Source organism: Ranitomeya variabilis, chromosome 2, assembly GCF_051348905.1.
Source record: "Ranitomeya variabilis isolate aRanVar5 chromosome 2, aRanVar5.hap1, whole genome shotgun sequence".
NCBI lineage: Eukaryota > Metazoa > Chordata > Amphibia > Anura > Dendrobatidae > Ranitomeya > Ranitomeya variabilis.
Genome location: NC_135233.1, coordinates 834,432,747 through 834,453,006, shown reverse-complemented (window position 1 = coordinate 834,453,006; position 20,260 = coordinate 834,432,747). Strand labels below are relative to the sequence as shown.

At 46.0% G+C, this 20,260-nt stretch overlaps 1 protein-coding gene across 1 annotated transcript in view; it reads right to left on the bottom strand.

Annotated features, from left to right (window-relative positions):
* Positions 1–20,260, bottom strand: part of LOC143809950 (uncharacterized) — a 28,234-nt gene that overhangs the window by 4,313 nt on the left and 3,661 nt on the right. Inside the window, exon 3 of the transcript XR_013222554.1 lies at positions 18,785–18,958. The gene's annotated coding sequence lies outside the window, so the exon portion shown is untranslated. The remainder of the gene's footprint in view (positions 1–18,784; positions 18,959–20,260) is intronic.

The window sequence follows — 20,260 nt, the reverse complement described above, 5'->3', positions numbered from 1 at the left end:
AGGCAGTCTGTGACTACAAAGGTGCACCTGACAACAGATGCATGGACCAGTAGGCATGGCCAGGGACGTTACGTGTCCATCACGGCACACTGGGTGAATGTGGTGGATGCAGGGTCCACAGGGGACAGCAATATTGGGACAGTTTTGCCTAGTCCACGGTCAAGGAAAGAGTTGGCTGTAGGCGTTCGCCCCCCCTCCTCCTCTTCCTCCTCCTCATGCAGAAGCGAGAGCTCGTCCACACACCGCAGTCGCACATCCACTCCATCCGCAGCTGCCACTGTTGCACACCAGGTGTGCGATTATGGGACAGCTAGTGGCAAGCGTCAGCAGGCTGTATTGGCAATGAAGTGTTTGGGTGACAACAGACACACCGCGGAAGTTCTGTCCGAGTTCTTGCAGAATGAAACTCAGTCATGGCTGGGCACTGTACATCTTGAGGCAGGCAAGGTTGTGAGTGATAACGGAAGGAATTTCATGGCTGCCATAGCCCTTTCCCAACTGAAACACATTCCTTGCCTGGCTCACACCTTAAACCTGGTGGTGCAGTGCTTCCTGAAAAGTTACCCGGGGTTACCCGACCTGCTCCTCAAAGTGCGCAGACTTTGCTCGCATATCCGCCGTTCGCCCGTACTCTCCAGCCGTATGCAGAACTATCAGCGGTCTTTGAACCTTCCCCAGCATCGCTTAATCATCGACATTTTAACAAGGTGGAACTCCACACTGCACATGCTTCAGAGACTGTGCGAACAGAGGCGTGCTGTTATGTTTTTGTGGGAGGATACACATACACGGGCAGGCAGTTGTATGGCAGACATGGAGTTGTCAGGTGTGCAGTGGTCGAAGCTACAAGACCTGTGTCAAGTCCTTCAGTGTTTTGAGGAATGCACACGGCTGGTTAGTGCAGACAACGCCATAATAAGCATGAGCATCCCCCTAATGCGTCTGCTGATGCAAAGTTTGACGCACATAAAGGAGCAGGCGTCTGCAGCCGGGGAAGAGGAAAGCCTTGATGACAGTCAGCCATTGTCTGGTCAGGGCCGTGTAGAGGACGCGGTAGCGGGCGAAGAGGAGGAGGTGGACGAGGAGGATGATGGGGATGAGTACTTTTTGAATGAGGAAGCTTCTCCTGGGCCAACAGAAATTAGTGGCGTAGCAAGGCCGGGTTCTGTTTTTTTTAAGGGAGACAAGTGACGTAGATTTGCCTGTAACAGCCCCTCCAACCAGCACAACCGCAGATTTGACAACTGGAACTTTGGCCCACATGGCGGATTATGCCTTACGTATCCTCAAAAGGGACACACGCATTATTAAAATGATGAGCGATGACGATTACTGGTTGGCCTGCATCCTTGACCCTCGCTATAAAGGCAAATTGCAAAATATTATGCCACATGAGAACCTCGAACAAATATTAGCAACCAAACAAGCTACTCTTGTAGACCGTTTGATTCAGGCATTCCCAGCACACAGCGCCGGTGATGGTTCTTACACAAGCTGCAGGGGGCTACATGGCAGAGGTGTTAGAGGTGCACAGATCAGAAGTGGCGTTGGACAGAGGGGTTTTCTGACCAGGTTGTGGAGTGATTTCGCAATGACCGCAGACAGGACAGGTACTGCAGCATCTATTCAAAGTGACAGGAGACAACATTTGTCCAGTATGGTTACAAACTATTTTTCTTCCCTTATCGATGTTCTCCCTCAACCGTCATTCCCATTTGATTACTGGGCATCAAAATTAGACACCTGGCCTGAATTGGCAGAATATGCGTTGCAGGAGCTTGCTTGCCCAGCAGCTAGTGTGCTATCAGAAAGAGTATTCAGTGCTGCTGGTTCAATATTAACCGAAAAAAGGACTCGTCTGGCTACCCAAAATGTGGATGATCTCACCTTCATTAAAATGAACCACTCCTGGATTTCAAATTATTTTGCCCCACCTTTCCCGGCTGACACCTAGCTTTCCTATAAAAAGGTCTTGCTTGTGGACTGGTCTTACTGAGTGTTCCAATCTCTTAATTTGCAGCAGCTGTTTGTCCAGCATACGACATGTTTACACCTCCCCCAATGGGAAAAATCCCCCCACGGGGCCGTTGTCTCGCCACTTGGCGCAAGCACCCGTTACAGTGCTGTTTGTCTGAAGAGGTGGGTGTGCCCGCTTTTGGTCGACGGCACTGCCACTGGGTCCCTCATAGTACAATGTAGTGTCTCTGGCGGTGGTGGTGCGCACCCAACATCAGACACACCGTTGTAACATGAGGGGCCCTGGGGCGGTACCGCCGGCCACAAGAGAGTTCCCCCCCCCAGCTCAAACTGTGCTCTACCACGTGCAAAATTATCTCGCACAGCTCCACCAATGTTTAGTCTATGCACTGACATCATTCAATGCCTGGCACTGACAAACAATACCAATTTGTTTGCATCTATGATGCTAGTTAATGTAGTCTGGGGCAGTGTCCTATATTGACACCAGTAAATACTAATTTACTGCCAAATTACTTTGTCATAAACTCTGCAGATGAGCCCACCCCTGTACCTAAGCATGCCACCCTTTTTTTACTTATAGTTGTTTTGTGAGACATTAACATTTTTATTTTTTTTTGGAGTACTAACTGTGTCAGACACTCCTTGCAATCCTCCTCCACTGACCGCAATGCTGCCTGCCTGTGTATCCATGTAACCGATGTAAAACTGCCATGAGCCTATTGTTTGTTATTTTAGGCCTTTGTTAGCCTGTCTGCGGTCCCTACTTCCATTACTCCTCCACTGACCACAATGCTGCCTGCCTGTGTATCCATGTAACCGATGTAAAACTGCCATGAGCCTATTGTTTGTTATTTTAGGCCTTTGTTAGCCTGTCTGCGGTCCCTACTTCCATTACTCCTCCTCCACTGACCACATGTCTTCCTGGAGCAGAACAATATTGTATCATACAATTATTAGGTTCTGTAGAAGGACGTAGATCTGGGGATTTATTATGATGGAATATAGGCTGAACTGGATGGACAAATGTCTTTTTTCGGCCTTACTAACTATGTTACTATGTTACTATGCTGCCTGCCTGTGTATCCATGTAACCGATGTAAAACTGCCATGAGCCTATTGTTTGTTATTTTAGGCCTTTGTTAGCCTGTCTGCGGTCCCTACTTGCATTACTCCTCCACTGACCACAATGCTGCCTGCCTGTGTATCCATGTAACCGATGTAAAACTGCCATGAGCCTATTGTTTGTTATTTTAGGCCTTTGTTAGGCTGTCTGCGGTCCCTACTTGCATTACTCCTCCACTGACCACAATGCTGCCTGCCTGTGTATCCATGTAACCGATGTAAAACTGCCATGAGCCTATTGTTTGTTATTTTAGGCCTTTGTTAGCCTGTCTGCGGTCCCTACTTCCATTACTCCTCCTCCACTGACCACAATGCTGCCTGTGCATCCATGTAACCGATTTAAAACTGCCATGAGCCTATTGTTTGTTATTTTAGGCCTTTGTTAGCCTGTCTGCGGTCCCTACTTCCATTACTCCTCCACTGACCACAATGCTGCCTGCCTGTGTATCCATGTAACCGATGTAAAACTGCCATGAGCCTATTGTTTGTTATTTTAGGCCTTTGTTAGCCTGTCTGCGGTCCCTACTTCCATTACTCCTCCTCCACTGACCACATGTCTTCCTGGAGCAGAACAATATTGTATCATACAATTATTAGGTTCTGTAGAAGGACGTAGATCTGGGGATTTATTATGATGGAATATAGGCTGAACTGGATGGACAAATGTCTTTTTTCGGCCTTACTAACTATGTTACTATGTTACTATGTTACTATGCTGCCTGCCTGTGTATCCATGTAACCGATGTAAAACTGCCATGAGCCTATTGTTTGTTATTTTAGGCCTTTGTTAGCCTGTCTGCGGTCCCTACTTGCATTACTCCTCCACTGACCACAATGCTGCCTGCCTGTGTATCCATGTAACCGATGTAAAACTGCCATGAGCCTATTGTTTGTTATTTTAGGCCTTTGTTAGGCTGTCTGCGGTCCCTACTTGCATTACTCCTCCACTGACCACAATGCTGCCTGCCTGTGTATCCATGTAACCGATGTAAAACTGCCATGAGCCTATTGTTTGTTATTTTAGGCCTTTGTTAGCCTGTCTGCGGTCCCTACTTCCATTACTCCTCCTCCACTGACCACAATGCTGCCTGTGCATCCATGTAACCGATTTAAAACTGCCATGAGCCTATTGTTTGTTATTTTAGGCCTTTGTTAGCCTGTCTGCGGTCCCTACTTCCATTACTCCTCCTCCACTGACCACAATGCTGCCTGCCTGTGTATCCATGTAACCGATGTAAAACTGCCATGAGCCTATTGTTTGTCATTTTAGGCCTTTGTTAGCCTGTCTGCGGTCCCTACTTCCATTACTCCTCCTCCACTGACCACAATGCTGCCTGCCTGTGTATCCATGTAACTGATGTAAAACTGCCATGAGCCTATTGTTTGTTATTTTAGGCCTTTGTTAGCCTGTCTGCGGTCCCTACTTCCATTACTCCTCCTCCACTGACCACAATGCTGCCTGTGCATCCATGTAACCGATTTAAAACTGCCATGAGCCTATTGTTTGTTATTTTAGGCCTTTGTTAGCCTGTCTGCGGTCCCTACTTCCATTACTCCTCCTCCACTGACCACAATGCTGCCTGCCTGTGTATCCATGTAACCGATGTAAAACTGCCATGAGCCTATTGTTTGTTATTTTAGGCCTTTGTTAGCCTGTCTGCGGTGCCTACTTCCATTACTCCTCCTCCACTGACCACAATGCTGCCTGCCTGTGTATCCATGTAACCGATGTAAAACTGCCATGAGCCTATTGTTTGTTATTTTAGGCCTTTGTTAGCCTGTCTGCGGTCCCTACTTGCATTACTCCTCCACTGACCACAATGCTGCCTGCCTGTGTATCCATGTAACCGATGTCAAACTGCCATGAGCCTATTGTTTGTTATTTTAGGCCTTTGTTAGCCTGTCTGCGGTCCCTACTTCCATTACTCCTCCTCCACTGACCACAATGCTGCCTGTGCATCCATGTAACCGATGTAAAACTGCCATGAGCCTATTGCTTGTTATTTTAGGCCTTTGTTAGCCTGTCTGCGGTCCCTATTTCCATTACTCCTCCTCCACTGACCACAATGCTGCCTGCCTGTGTATCCATGTAACCGATGTAAAACTGCCATGAGCCTATTGTTTGTTATTTTAGGCCTTTGTTAGCCTGTCTGCGGTCCCTACTTGCATTACTCCACTGACCACAATGCTGCCTGCCTGTGTATCCATGTAACTGATGTAAAACTGCCATGAGCCTATTGTTTGTTATTTTAGGCCTTTGTTAGCCTGTCTGCGGTCCCTACTTCCATTACTCGTCCTCCACTGACCACAATGCTGCCTGCCTGTGTATCCATGTAACCGATGTAAAACTGCCATGAGCCTATTGTTTGTTATTTTAGGCCTTTGTTAGGCTGTCTGCGGTCCCTACTTGCATTACTCCTCCACTGACCACAATGCTGCCTGCCTGTGTATCCATGTAACCGATGTAAAACTGCCATGAGCCTATTGTTTGTTATTTTAGGCCTTTGTTAGCCTGTCTGCGGTCCCTACTTCCATTACTCCTCCTCCACTGACCACAATGCTGCCTGTGCATCCATGTAACCGATTTAAAACTGCCATGAGCCTATTGTTTGTTATTTTAGGCCTTTGTTAGCCTGTCTGCGGTCCCTACTTCCATTACTCCTCCTCCACTGACCACAATGCTGCCTGCCTGTGTATCCATGTAACCGATGTAAAACTGCCATGAGCCTATTGTTTGTCATTTTAGGCCTTTGTTAGCCTGTCTGCGGTCCCTACTTCCATTACTCCTCCTCCACTGACCACAATGCTGCCTGCCTGTGTATCCATGTAACTGATGTAAAACTGCCATGAGCCTATTGTTTGTTATTTTAGGCCTTTGTTAGCCTGTCTGCGGTCCCTACTTCCATTACTCCTCCTCCACTGACCACAATGCTGCCTGTGCATCCATGTAACCGATTTAAAACTGCCATGAGCCTATTGTTTGTTATTTTAGGCCTTTGTTAGCCTGTCTGCGGTCCCTACTTCCATTACTCCTCCTCCACTGACCACAATGCTGCCTGCCTGTGTATCCATGTAACCGATGTAAAACTGCCATGAGCCTATTGTTTGTTATTTTAGGCCTTTGTTAGCCTGTCTGCGGTGCCTACTTCCATTACTCCTCCTCCACTGACCACAATGCTGCCTGCCTGTGTATCCATGTAACCAATGTAAAACTGCCATGAGCCTATTGTTTGTTATTTTAGGCCTTTGTTAGCCTGTCTGCGGTCCCTACTTCCATTACTCCTCCTCCACTGACCACAATGCTGCCTGTGCATCCATGTAACCAATGTAAAACTGCCATGAGCCTATTGTTTGTTATTTTAGGCCTTTGTTAGCCTGTCTGCGGTCCCTATTTCCATTACTCCTCCTCCACTGACCACAATGCTGCCTGCCTGTGTATCCATGTAACCGATGTAAAACTGCCATGAGCCTATTGTTTGTTATTTTAGGCCTTTGTTAGCCTGTCTGCGGTCCCTACTTGCATTACTCCTCCACTGACCACAATGCTGCCTGCCTGTGTATCCATGTAACCGATGTAAAACTGCCATGAGCCTATTGTTTGTTATTTTAGGCCTTTGTTAGCCTGTCTGCGATCCCTACTTGCATTACTCCTCCACTGACCACAATGCTGCCTGCCTGTGTATCCATGTAACCGATGTAAAACTGCCATGAGCCTATTGTTTGTTATTTTAGGCCTTTGTTAGCCTGTCTGCGGTCCCTACTTCCATTACTCCTCCTCCACTGACCACAATGCTGCCTGTGCATCCATGTAACCGATTTAAAACTGCCATGAGCCTATTGTTTGTTATTTTAGGCCTTTGTTAGCCTGTCTGCGGTCCCTACTTCCATTACTCCTCCTCCACTGACCACAATGCTGCCTGCCTGTGTATCCATGTAACCGATGTAAAACTGCCATGAGCCTATTGTTTGTTATTTTAGGCCTTTGTTAGCCTGTCTGCGGTCCCTACTTCCATTACTCCTCCTCCACTGACCACAATGCTGCCTGGCTGTGTATCCATGTAACTGATGTAAAACTGCCATGAGCCTATTGTTTGTTATTTTAGGCCTTTGTTAGCCTGTCTGCGGTCCCTACTTCCATTACTCCTCCTCCACTGACCACAATGCTGCCTGTGCATCCATGTAACCGATTTAAAACTGCCATGAGCCTATTGTTTGTTATTTTAGGCCTTTGTTAGCCTGTCTGCGGTCCCTACTTCCATTACTCCTCCTCCACTGACCACAATGCTGCCTGCCTGTGTATCCATGTAACCGATGTAAAACTGCCATGAGCCTATTGTTTGTTATTTTAGGCCTTTGTTAGCCTGTCTGCGGTGCCTACTTCCATTACTCCTTCTCCACTGACCACAATGCTGCCTGCCTGTGTATCCATGTAACCGATGTAAAACTGCCATGAGCCTATTGTTTGTTATTTTAGGCCTTTGTTAGCCTGTCTGCGGTCCCTACTTGCATTACTCCTCCACTGACCACAATGCTGCCTGCCTGTGTATCCATGTAACAGATGTAAAACTGCCATGAGCCTATTATTTGTTATTTTAGGCCTTTGTTAGCCTGTCTGCGGTCCCTACTTCCATTACTCCTCCTCCACTGACCACAATGCTGCCTGTGCATCCATGTAACCGATGTAAAACTGCCATGAGCCTATTGTTTGTTATTTTAGGCCTTTGTTAGCCTGTCTGCGGTCCCTATTTCCATTACTCCTCCTCCACTGACCACAATGCTGCCTGCCTGTGTATCCATGTAACCGATGTAAAACTGCAATGAGCCTATTGTTTGTTATTTTAGGCCTTTGTTAGCCTGTCTGCGGTCCCTACTTGCATTACTCCTCCACTGACCACAATGCTGCCTGCCTGTGTATCCATGTAACCGATGTAAAACTGCCATGAGCCTATTGTTTGTTATTTTAGGCCTTTGTTAGCCTGTCTGCGGTCCCTACTTCCATTACTCCTCCTCCACTGACCACAATGCTGCCTGTGCATCCATGTAACCAATGTAAAACTGCCATGAGCCTATTGTTTGTTATTTTAGGCCTTTGTTAGCCTGTCTGCGGTCCCTATTTCCATTACTCCTCCTCCACTGACCACAATGCTGCCTGCCTGTGTATCCATGTAACCGATGTAAAACTGCCATGAGCCTATTGTTTGTTATTTTAGGCCTTTGTTAGCCTGTCTGCGGTCCCTACTTGCATTACTCCTCCACTGACCACAATGCTGCCTGCCTGTGTATCCATGTAACCGATGTAAAACTGCCATGAGCCTATTGTTTGTTATTTTAGGCCTTTGTTAGCCTGTCTGCGGTCCCTACTTGCATTACTCCTCCACTGACCACAATGCTGCCTGCCTGTGTATCCATGTAACCGATGTAAAACTGCCATGAGCCTATTGTTTGTTATTTTAGGCCTTTGTTAGCCTGTCTGCGGTCCCTACTTCCATTACTCCTCCTCCACTGACCACAATGCTGCCTGTGCATCCATGTAACCGATTTAAAACTGCCATGAGCCTATTGTTTGTTATTTTAGGCCTTTGTTAGCCTGTCTGCGGTCCCTACTTCCATTAATCCTCCTCCACTGACCACAATGCTGCCTGCCTGTGTATCCATGTAACCGATGTAAAACTGCCATGAGCCTATTGTTTGTTATTTTAGGCCTTTGTTAGCTTGTCTGCGGTCCCTACTTCCATTACTCCTCCTCCACTGACCACAATGCTGCCTGCCTGTGTATCCATGTAACTGATGTAAAACTGCCATGAGCCTATTGTTTGTTATTTTAGGCCTTTGTTAGCCTGTCTGCGGTCCCTACTTCCATTACTCGTCCTCCACTGACCACAATGCTGCCTGCCTGTGTATCCATGTAACCGATGTAAAACTGCCATGAGCCTATTGTTTGTTATTTTAGGCCTTTGTTAGGCTGTCTGCGGTCCCTACTTGCATTACTCCTCCACTGACCACAATGCTGCCTGCCTGTGTATCCATGTAACTGATGTAAAACTGCCATGAGCCTATTGTTTGTTATTTTAGGCCTTTGTTAGCCTGTCTGCGGTCCCTACTTCCATTACTCCTCCTCCACTGACCTCAATGCTGCCTGTGCATCCATGTAACCGATTTAAAACTGCCATGAGCCTATTGTTTGTTATTTTAGGCCTTTGTTAGCCTGTCTGCGGTCCCTACTTCCATTACTCCTCCTCCACTGACCACAATGCTGCCTGCCTGTGTATCCATGTAACCGATGTAAAACTGCCATGAGCCTATTGTTTGTCATTTTAGGCCTTTGTTAGCCTGTCTGCGGTCCCTACTTCCATTACTCCTCCTCCACTGACCACAATGCTGCCTGCCTGTGTATCCATGTAACTGATGTAAAACTGCCATGAGCCTATTGTTTGTTATTTTAGGCCTTTGTTAGCCTGTCTGCGGTCCCTACTTCCATTACTCCTCCTCCACTGACCACAATGCTGCCTGTGCATCCATGTAACCGATTTAAAACTGCCATGAGCCTATTGTTTGTTATTTTAGGCCTTTGTTAGCCTGTCTGCGGTCCCTACTTCTATTACTCCTCCTCCACTGACCACAATGCTGCCTGCCTGTGTATCCATGTAACCGATGTAAAACTGCCATGAGCCTATTGTTTGTTATTTTAGGCCTTTGTTAGCCTGTCTGCGGTGCCTACTTCCATTACTCCTCCTCCACTGACCACAATGCTGCCTGCCTGTGTATCCATGTAACCGATGTAAAACTGCCATGAGCCTATTGTTTGTTATTTTAGGCCTTTGTTAGCCTGTCTGCGGTCCCTATTTCCATTACTCCTCCTCCACTGACCACAATGCTGCCTGCCTGTGTATCCATGTAACCGATGTAAAACTGCCATGAGCCTATTGTTTGTTATTTTAGGCCTTTGTTAGCCTGTCTGCGGTCCCTACTTGCATTACTCCTCCACTGACCACAATGCTGCCTGCCTGTGTATCCATGTAACCGATGTAAAACTGCCATGAGCCTATTGTTTGTTATTTTAGGCCTTTGTTAGCCTGTCTGCGGTCCCTACTTCCATTACTCCTCCTCCACTGACCACAATGCTGCCTGTGCATCCATGTAACCGATGTAAAACTGCCATGAGCCTATTGTTTGTTATTTTAGGCCTTTGTTAGCCTGTCTGCGGTCCCTATTTCCATTACTCCTCCTCCACTGACCACAATGCTGCCTGCCTGTGTATCCATGTAACCGATGTAAAACTGCCATGAGCCTATTGTTTGTTATTTTAGGCATTTGTTAGCCTGTCTGCGGTCCCTACTTCTATTACTCCTCCTCCACTGACCACAATGCTGCCTGCCTGTGTATCCATGTAACCGATGTAAAACTGCCATGAGCCTATTGTTTGTTATTTTAGGCCTTTGTTAGCCTGTCTGCGGTCCCTACTTCTATTACTCCTCCTCCACTGACCACAATGCTGCCTGCCTGTGTATCCATGTAACCGATGTAAAACTGCCATGAGCCTATTGTTTGTTATTTTAGGCCTTTGTTAGCCTGTCTGCGGTCCCTACTTGCATTACTCCTCCACTGGCCACAATGCTGCCTGCCTGTGTATCCATGTAACCGATGTAAAACTGCCATGAGCCTATTGTTTGTTATTTTAGGCCTTTGTTAGCCTGTCTGCGGTCCCTACTTGCATTACTCCTCCACTGACCACAATGCTGCCTGCCTGTGTATCCATGTAACCGATGTAAAACTGCCATGAGCCTATTGTTTGTTATTTTAGGCCTTTGTTAGCCTGTCTGCGGTCCCTACTTCCATTAGTCCTCCTCCACTGACCACAATGCTGCCTGTGTATCCATGTAACCGATGTAAAACTGCCATGAGCCTATTGTTTGTTATTTTAGGCCTTTGTTAGCCTGTCTGCGGTCCCTACTTCCATTACTCGTCCTCCACTGACCACAATGCTGCCTGCCTGTGTATCCATGTAACCGATGTAAAACTGCCATGAGCCTATTGTTTGTTATTTTAGGCCTTTGTTAGCCTGTCTGCGGTCCCTACTTGCATTACTCCTCCACTGACCACAATGCTGCCTGCCTGTGTATCCATGTAACCGATGTAAAACTGCCATGAGCCTATTGTTTGTTATTTTAGGCATTTGTTAGCCTGTCTGCGGTCCCTACTTCCATTACTCCTCCTCCACTGACCACAATGCTGCCTGTGCATCCATGTAACCGATTTAAAACTGCCATGAGCCTATTGTTTGTTATTTTAGGCCTTTGTTAGCTTGTCTGCGGTCCCTACTTCCATTACTCCTCCTCCACTGACCACAATGCTGCCTGTGCATCCATGTAACCGATTTAAAACTGCCATGAGCCTATTGTTTGTTATTTTAGGCCTTTGATAGCCTGTCTGCGGTCCCTACTTGCATTACTCCTCCACTGACCACACCAATGCTGCCCGTTTACCCCTGGAACCTATTTGACAGTGCATAGAGCCTATTTTTTTATTTTATTTAATATTAATAAAGCCATGATGGACTACGCTGTACCACGCTATGAGCTAACCAGTTGACAATTCTTTTGCGAGAAAAGCCATCCCACCCCTCCACCAGCATGTAAAAGACCGCATTGTCCATGCACTCTGTCAATCTGTGAGTCCAAAGGTACACCTGACAACAGACACATGGACCTGTAGGCATGGCCACGGAAGGTTACGTGTCCTTTGTGGCGCAATGGGTTAATGTATTGGATGCATGGTCCACACAGGGGACAGCCTGGTAAGTCTGTCTGCAGTCCCTAATTCAAGTTGTCCTCAAATGAATAAATCTGAGCTTCAACCTTCTGGCTCTCATTAAGTGCTGTTTTTTTAAAAAAAACTTGGTGTTTAGGGCCTACTAACGGTGTCTGCCCCTGCCTGGTTTTTGTCCTCAACTGAATAAAGCTGAGCTTCAACCTTCTGGCTTTCGGCCTATAGTATCAGATATTAAACTGCATTTGGCCTTCAACTTTGGTTACGGCCTACTAACGGTGTTTGCCCCTCCCTGGTGTTGCCCTCAACTGAATACAGCTGAGCTTCAACCTTCTGGCTTTCGGCCTATAGTATCATATATTAAACTGCATTTGGCCTTCAACTTTGGTTACAGCCTACTAACGGTGTCTGCCCCTCCCTGGTGTTGCCCTCAACTGAATACAGCTGAGCTTCAACCTTCTGGCTTTCGGCCTATAGTATCAGATATTAAACTGCAATTGGCCTTCAACTTTGGTTACGGCCTACTAACGGTGTCTGCCCCTCCCTGGTGTTGCCCTCAACTGAATACAGCTGAGCTTCAACCTTCTGGCTTTCGGCCTATAGTATCAGATATCAAACTGCATTCGGCCTTCAACTTAGGTTACGGCCTACTAACGGTGTCTGCCCCTCCCTGGTGTTGCCCTCAACTGAATACAGCTGAGCTATATATATATATATATATATTTTTTTTTTTAAGTGCTGGTTGGGGCCTAATAGCTCTGTTTGCTGCTCCCTGGTGTTTGCCCTCAACTGAATACAGCTGAGCTTCAACCTTCTGGCTCTCATTAAGTGCTGTTGTTTTTTTAAAAAAAAATTGGTGTTTAGGGCCTACTAACGGTGTCTGCCCCTGCCTGGTTTTTGTCCTCAACTGAATAAAGCTGAGCTTCCACCTTCTGGCTCTCATTAAGTGCTGTGTTTTTAAAAATTGGTGGTTAGGGCCTACTAACGGTGTCTGCCCCTCCATATTGTTTGTCCTCAACTGAATAAAGCTGAGCTTCAACCTTCTGGCTTTTGGCCTACAGTAGCAGATATTAAACTGCATTTGGCCTACTAGTGTGGTTGGGCCCTTAAAACAGTGTCTGCTGCTCTTGGGTTTGCTACTCCACTGAACAAAGCAATGCCGCCTGTTTAGTCCTGTTACCAATTTTGAACTGCATTTAGCCTACTTTATTCTTTGGCCCTATATCTGTTTCCTCCTCATCCTGCCCATTGCCCAGCCACTGCTAGATGAGTCTGCTGGTACATTGACCCAGACCACTACATTCCCCTTGCACTCTACACAGCCAGAATCTGACCCTGCTGAAAGTAAGGTTCCCCTTCCCGCATGTTATACCACCTTACACAGGGACAAAGAGGAAGGTGCAGATGAAAGTGCAGGTTCCTTCATCAGGTGGGGGGGCATACTCGTTGGCGACGTCACTGGCACAGGGCCCCTCAGAGTACGCAAAAGTGTCGCTGCTGGTGGGAGGCGCCCCCGCCGTGCAAACACACCGCTGTACTTTGAGGGGCCCTGTGCCAGTGCCAATGCGAACGAGTGGGCCCCCCCTGCTTGCTCAGGATCACAGCACTTGCAACGTTGAAATACTTACCTCTCCCTGCTCCACCGCCGTGACGTAGTCCACGTTTCCTGGGCCCACTAAAACCTTGAACCAGCCCTACCCCCCACAACTTTTGCCAAATGACCCCCAAGTTCCAATGCCCAACTATTATTATAAAGTTAATTAAGATTGACAAGCTTCAGAAACAAGAATGGATGTTTTTGGCATTAAAATGGGCACTGTAGGTGTTTTCCTGGCCTCCACTCACTGCCGACTATGCTTCCCCATTGACTTGCATTGGGTTTCGTGTTTCGGTCGATCCCCGACTTTTAGCGATAATCGGCCGACTGCACTCGACTCGACTCTGGACAAAGTCGGGTTTCACAAAACCCGACTCGACCTTAAAAATGAAAGTCGCTCAACCCTAGACCACATATGATGTGTCACACAAGTACTACAGGTCCTTCTCAAAAAATTAGCATATAGTGTTAAATTTCATTATTTACCATAATGTAATGATTACAATTAAACTTTCATATATTATAGATTCATTATCCACCAACTGAAATTTGTCAGGTCTTTTATTGTTTTAATACTGATGATTTTGGCATACAACTCCTGATAACCCAAAAAACCTGTCTCAATAAATTAGCATATTTCACCCGACCAATCAAATAAAAGTGTTTTTTAATACCAAACAAAAAAACCATCAAATAATAATGTTCAGTTATGCACTCAATACTTGGTCGGGAATCCTTTGGCAGAAATGACTGCTTCAATGCGGCATGGCATGGAGGCAATCAGCCTGTGACACTGCTGAGATGTTATGGAGGCCCAGGATGCTTCAATAGCGGCCTTAAGCTCATCCAGAGTGTTGGGTCTTGCGTCTCTCAACTTTCTCTTCACAATATCCCACAGATTCTCTATGGGGGTCAGGTCAGGAGAGTTGGCAGGCCAATTGAGCACAGTAATACCATGGTCAGTAAACCATTTACCAGTGGTTTTGGCACTGTGAGCAGGTGCCAGGTCGTGCTGAAAAATGAAATCTTCATCTCCATAAAGCATTTCAGCCGATGGAAGCATGAAGTGCTCCAAAATCTCCTGATAGCTAGCTGCATTGACCCTGCCCTTGATGAAACACAGTGGACCAACACCAGCAGCTGACATGGCACCCCACACCATCACTGACTGTGGGTACTTGACACTGGACTTCAGGCATTTTGGCATTTCCTTCTCCCCAGTCTTCCTCCAGACTCTGGCACCTTGATTTCCGAATGACATGCAAAATTTGCTTTCATCAGAAAAAAGTACTTTGGACCAATTAGCAACAGTCCAGTGCTGCTTCTCTGTAGCCCAGGTCAGGCGCTTCTGCCGCTGTTTATGGTTCAAAAGTGGCTTTACCTGGGGAATGCGGCACCTGTAGCCCATTTCCTGCACACGCCTGTGCACGGTGGCTCTGGATGTTTCCACACCAGACTCAGTCCACTGCTTCCTCAGGTTCCCCAAGGTCTGGAATCGGTCCTTCTCCACAATCTTCCTCAGGGTCCGGTCACCTCTTCTCGTTGTACAGCGTTTTCTGCCACATTGTTTCCTTCCAACAGACTTACCATTGAGGTGCCTTGATACAGCACTCTGGGAACAGCCTATTTGTTGAGAAATTTCTTTCTGGGTCTTACCCTCTTGCTTGAGGGTGTCAATGATGGCCTTCTTGACATCTGTCAGGTCGCTAGTCTTACCCATGATGGGGGTTTTGAGTAATGAACCAGGCAGGGAGTTTTTAAAAGCCTCAGGTATCTTTTGCATGTGTTTAGAGTTAATTAGTTGATTCAGAAGATTAGGGTAATCAGTCGTTTAGAGAACCTTTTCTTGATATGCTAATTTATTGAGACAGGTTTTTTGGGTTATCAGGAGTTGTATGCCAAAATCATCAGTATTAAAACAATAAAAGACCTGACAAATTTCAGTTGGTGGATAATGAATCTATAATATATGAAAGTTTAATTGTAATCATTACATTATGGTAAATAATGAAATTTAACACTATATGCTAATTTTTTGAGAAGGACCTGTATAATCTCTTTTCTTATATTGTTTCCCAGAATGTGGATGGTAGAAGTGATTCCCTTTCAAAACATTGCCACATAGATTACAATGTCAGCAAGGATAAGTGCCGGTCTTAGGATGAGATAAAAATCTCTGTCTGGAGAGTCGTGTTCCCGAACCGATGTCTGCTTTTATAAGGGTCTCAAATACTGCGAGGATGTTTATAGCAAGGTAGAACATTTTTTTTTGAAAATCAGGTATCTCAGGGTGTGCCTCCCTCAGGAGATTCCAATATTCTCTAATGGTGTGATGGAGGATATGGACATACGGGTGAAAAGTATGGACAAAAGGTACCCGTCCTGTAACTGGTTGTTTAAAAAACGTAGATGGTTGAAGAGCGTTATTTAATAAATCTGAAAGTTAACCTCGATCCCTGAACTTATGGAACATCTCACTCTTTCTCTCATTGTTTCTGATAGGATCTGTGACTATAAGTTCGATCCTCTGGAATTGAGAGCGTGGTATAGACTTTTTTGTGGATGATGGGTGGAGGCTCTGATAATGGAGCAGACTATTGCAGTCTGTGGGTTTTACATAGAGGTCTGTGCTAAGAACACAGTTATCGTCTTTTATCACCATGGTGTCTAGAAAGCTGACCTGGTGTGTGTTATTTGTGATGGGAAATTTAAGGCCAGGCCAAGCCTGGTTAAGTATGTTAAAGAAATCATCAAGGGTGTTTGACGGACTTGTCCATATACAAAAATTGTTGTCAATAAATCTTTTCCATGTAATGCAATGGGTTCTGAAGAGGGAGTTGGGATACACTATTTCATCCTCAAAAGTGGCCATGTACGTGTTCGCGTACTTGGGGCGCCATATTAGATCCCATTGCGGTCCCTTGTGCATGTAGGTAAAAAATGTCTTCAAGTAGGAATTAATTTCGAGTAAGGAGCACTGTTAAGGTACCTTCACACATAACGATTTCGTTAACGATATCGTTGCAACGTCACGCTTTTGGTGACATAGCAACGATCAAGCTTAACGATCTCGTTATGTGTGACAGCGACCAACGATCAGGCCCCTGCTGGGAGATCGTTGGTCGTAGGGAATGATGAGGACCTTTTTTTGGTCGCTGATCACCCGCTGTCATCGCTGGATCGGCGTGTGTGACGCCGATCCAGCGATGTGTTCACTTGTAACCAGGGTAAATATGTACTGTTTTTTTTTTTAACTTTTACAATGGTAAACAGGGTAAATATCGGGTTACTAAGCGCGGCCCTGCACTTAGTAACCTGATGTTTACCCTGGTTACCCAGGTGCTGCAGGGGGACTTCGGCATCGTTGAAGACAGTTTCAACGATGCCGAAGTCGTTCCCCTGATCATTGGTCGCTGGAGAGAGCTGTCTGTGTGACAGCTCCCCAGCGACCACTGTTGTGAACTCTGTTTTCAGGCTCCCTCTTGTGGTCACAGGTGGTATGGTTTGACTTTTGCTTTGGGCTCCCCCTGGTGGCCTTATTTGTTATCCTGCTGGTCAGCTGTCTCGTTATCCTCTGGGAGGTGCCTATATAGCTCTGTTTTACTTTCACTTGTTGCCGGCTGTCAATGTAATCAGTGCTACTCAGATTCCTTCTGACTACCTTGCTCCCAGTCCATCCAAGACAAGCTAAGTTTTGTTTGCTCATTTTTTGATCAGCAGTGTTTATCATGTTTTCTTGTCCAGCTTGCTAAAATGTGATTTCCTCGCTTGCTGGTTGCTCTAGTGGACTGAGTTTATCCCCACACACCGTTAGTTGGTGCGTGGGTTCTTGAAATCTCAGGATGGATATTTTGTAAGGGTTTTTTATTGATCGCATAGACCCCTGCTCTATTTTCTGCTTTCTAGTCCTAGTGGGCCTCTTTTGCTGAATCTGATTTCATCCCTATGTGTGTGCCTTCCTCTTACTTCACCGTTAATATTTGTTGGGGGCTTCTATATCTTTGGGGATTATTTCTCTGGAGGCAAGCGAGGTCTTTCTTTCTCTTTAGGGGTAGCTAGTTCCTCAGGCTGGCTCGAGACGTCTAGGAATTTTTTAGGCACGTTCACCGGCTACCTCTAGTTGTGTTGGATAGGTTCAGGTTTGCGATCAGTCCAGTTACCATCTCCCTAGAGCTTGTCCTAAGTTAAATCACTTGCTGGTCTATTTGTGATCCTCTGCCATTAAAGGATCATAACAGACCACACAACGACTTACCAACGATCACGGCCAGGTCATATCGCTGGTCGTGATCGTTGGTAAGTGAAGTGTAACGGTACCCTTAGTAATTCTAAATACCGATTATCTCGGTTGGAATCTAGTTCTGATTGGGTGAGTAAACGTCTCACGCATTCGATTCCCTGATTGTGTGGAATAGACGTATATAAATCTTTTACGTCAAAGGAAACTAATAAAGAATCCTTAGGAATAGTACCAGTGGTTTGAATTATTTTGAGAAACTCATTGGTATCTAATAGGAAAGATTGTGATTTCTGTGTCAAAGGAGTCAATATCTTCTCTAAGAAGATGGATATAGGAGATAGAATGGACTCTGTGGATGCAATAATGGGTCAACTCAGGGGACACTCTAGGCTTTAATGTACCTTGGGAAGCTTATAGAAGACTGGTATGGTGGAATTTGTCTTTGTAAGAAATTCTTTCGTTTTAGAGTCAATGACTCCTCCTAGTTCAAAGTAAGTAGTGAGAATAACGGTTATGGAGTCTCCGATATCCCTCGTAGGGTCATGTGTCAATTTAATGTAAACTGAATTGTCTCCTAGTTGACGATTGGCCTGTTTAATGTTATCTGCTCTGTCCATGACCACTATTGCTCCGCCTTTCTCGGCGGGTTTGATGATAATCTTACTGTCACTATGTAAGGACTGTAAAGCTTGAAACTCTATATTCGTTAGATTAGGGAAAAAGTGTAACTTGCCATTATCTGTGTCATGACGGAGTTTAGAGAAGGCCTTCTCCACAAACTCAATGAAGGATTCTACCTCATGGGAACCTGATGGTGGTCTATAGGAGCTTTTATTGCGGAGTCCCAATTGGCCAATGGAGATTAAATATTGACTTATAGATGGGGTGGGGCCCTGTGTACTATAATTTTTTGCAAAATGAGTTAACAATCTTATACGGCGGAAGAACCGTTGTAGCTCCATGTCAAGTCCAAAAGTACTAAACTTAAAGGAGGGACAGAAGGATAATCCCTTCTGAAGCAGATTGTTCTGCAATGCTAAGAGACCTTGAAGAAATATTGATGACTAACGAGCTTGTACCTGTGAGCGGGTCACTCTGTAGAAGTCTGGACTTCTTCCTTCGTTGGCTCTGGCAGGGTCTCTTCTTCTTGGGCGCCATTTGCGTTGGTCTAAAAAATGAGTTGAACCAGTGCAAATGTCCCTCCTGTCTGTATCAGAACCTCAGGTGGGTCATTAGATGAACGGTAATCAATCCTAGAGGAATAAGAACGAGGAAATGAGTTACTTCGCCAGTGGTACACTCGGTTATTATCGTAATCTTCAAGATCTCTTTGGAATTTGATCCTTTTCCTGTTTTCCGTATCTCTCTTGTGTTGATCAGTTACAGTCTTAATCTTGGTTTTTAGGGTACTCAACTCTTCCGCTGTGCTGGAAGAAGCTAATTGTGATTCAATATTTTTGATTGTATCACAAGAAGAAGCAATGGCACCCTTTAGGTGCTCAACAGTCAAAGTCATTAAATCAAATGAACACATTTAAAATCTGCTCAAATTTCTGGCAAAAAACAGAAGAGTCACTGAAGAGTGTTGGTTGTAATGGGACCCTCAATCCTCTTGGAATGCGGTTGACCCGAAGGTATTCGGATAATGTGGCGAAATGTAGTTCGAGATTACCGTTTTTTTTGCTTTGTAATACGCTCCGGATTATAAGACACAGAACAAATTTTGAGGAGAAAAATAGGAAAAAACATTTTTTAATAAATTGGTGGTGCTTATAATCCATGCCTCTTATTGCTTACCGGGGTGGTGGCTGCGGTGAAGCAGGGTCCCAGGGTCGCTGCTGGAGGAGGCAGGAGTGGAGCGTTGCTGCAGGCTGGGATGAGGAGTTGGGCAGGTGTTCTGTGCTGTGGGGGGCTCCTGTGCTGCAGTGGGGTTCCTGTGCTGCAGGTTGGCTCCTGTACTGCAGTGGTGTCTCTGGTGCTGCAGGGGTGTCTCCGGTGCTGCAGGGGTGTCTCCGGTGCTGTGGGGGGCTCTGCCGATATTTTGGGAAAGGCCAGAGCCCCCCAGCAGTTCGTCCATGCTTTCCTGTGAGATGGACTGCGGTAAAATGGCCGCCGGGAGGCGGCGCATGCACAGATAGAGATCTCGGCACCAAGATCTCGGGAGATGAGATTTCAGCGTCCTGAGTACGCTGATACCTCATATGTGGGGGGGGAACCAGCGTTTGGGAGCGTGGCAGAGCTCAGAAGGGAAGAAGCGCCGTTTGGAATGCAGACTTAGATGGAATGGTCTGCAGGCGTCACATTGCATTTGCAGAGCCCCTAATGTACCTTAACAGTAGAAACCCCCCACAAGTGACCCCATATTGTAAATTAGACCGTCAAGGAACTTATCTAGATGTTTTGTGAGAACTTTGAAACCCCAAGTGTTTCACTACAGTTTATAACGCAGAGCCGTGAAAATAAAAAATCTTTTTTTTCCACAAAAATTATTTTTTAGCCCTTAGTTTTGTATTTTCCCAAGGGTAACAGGAGAAATTTGACCCCAAAAGTTGTTG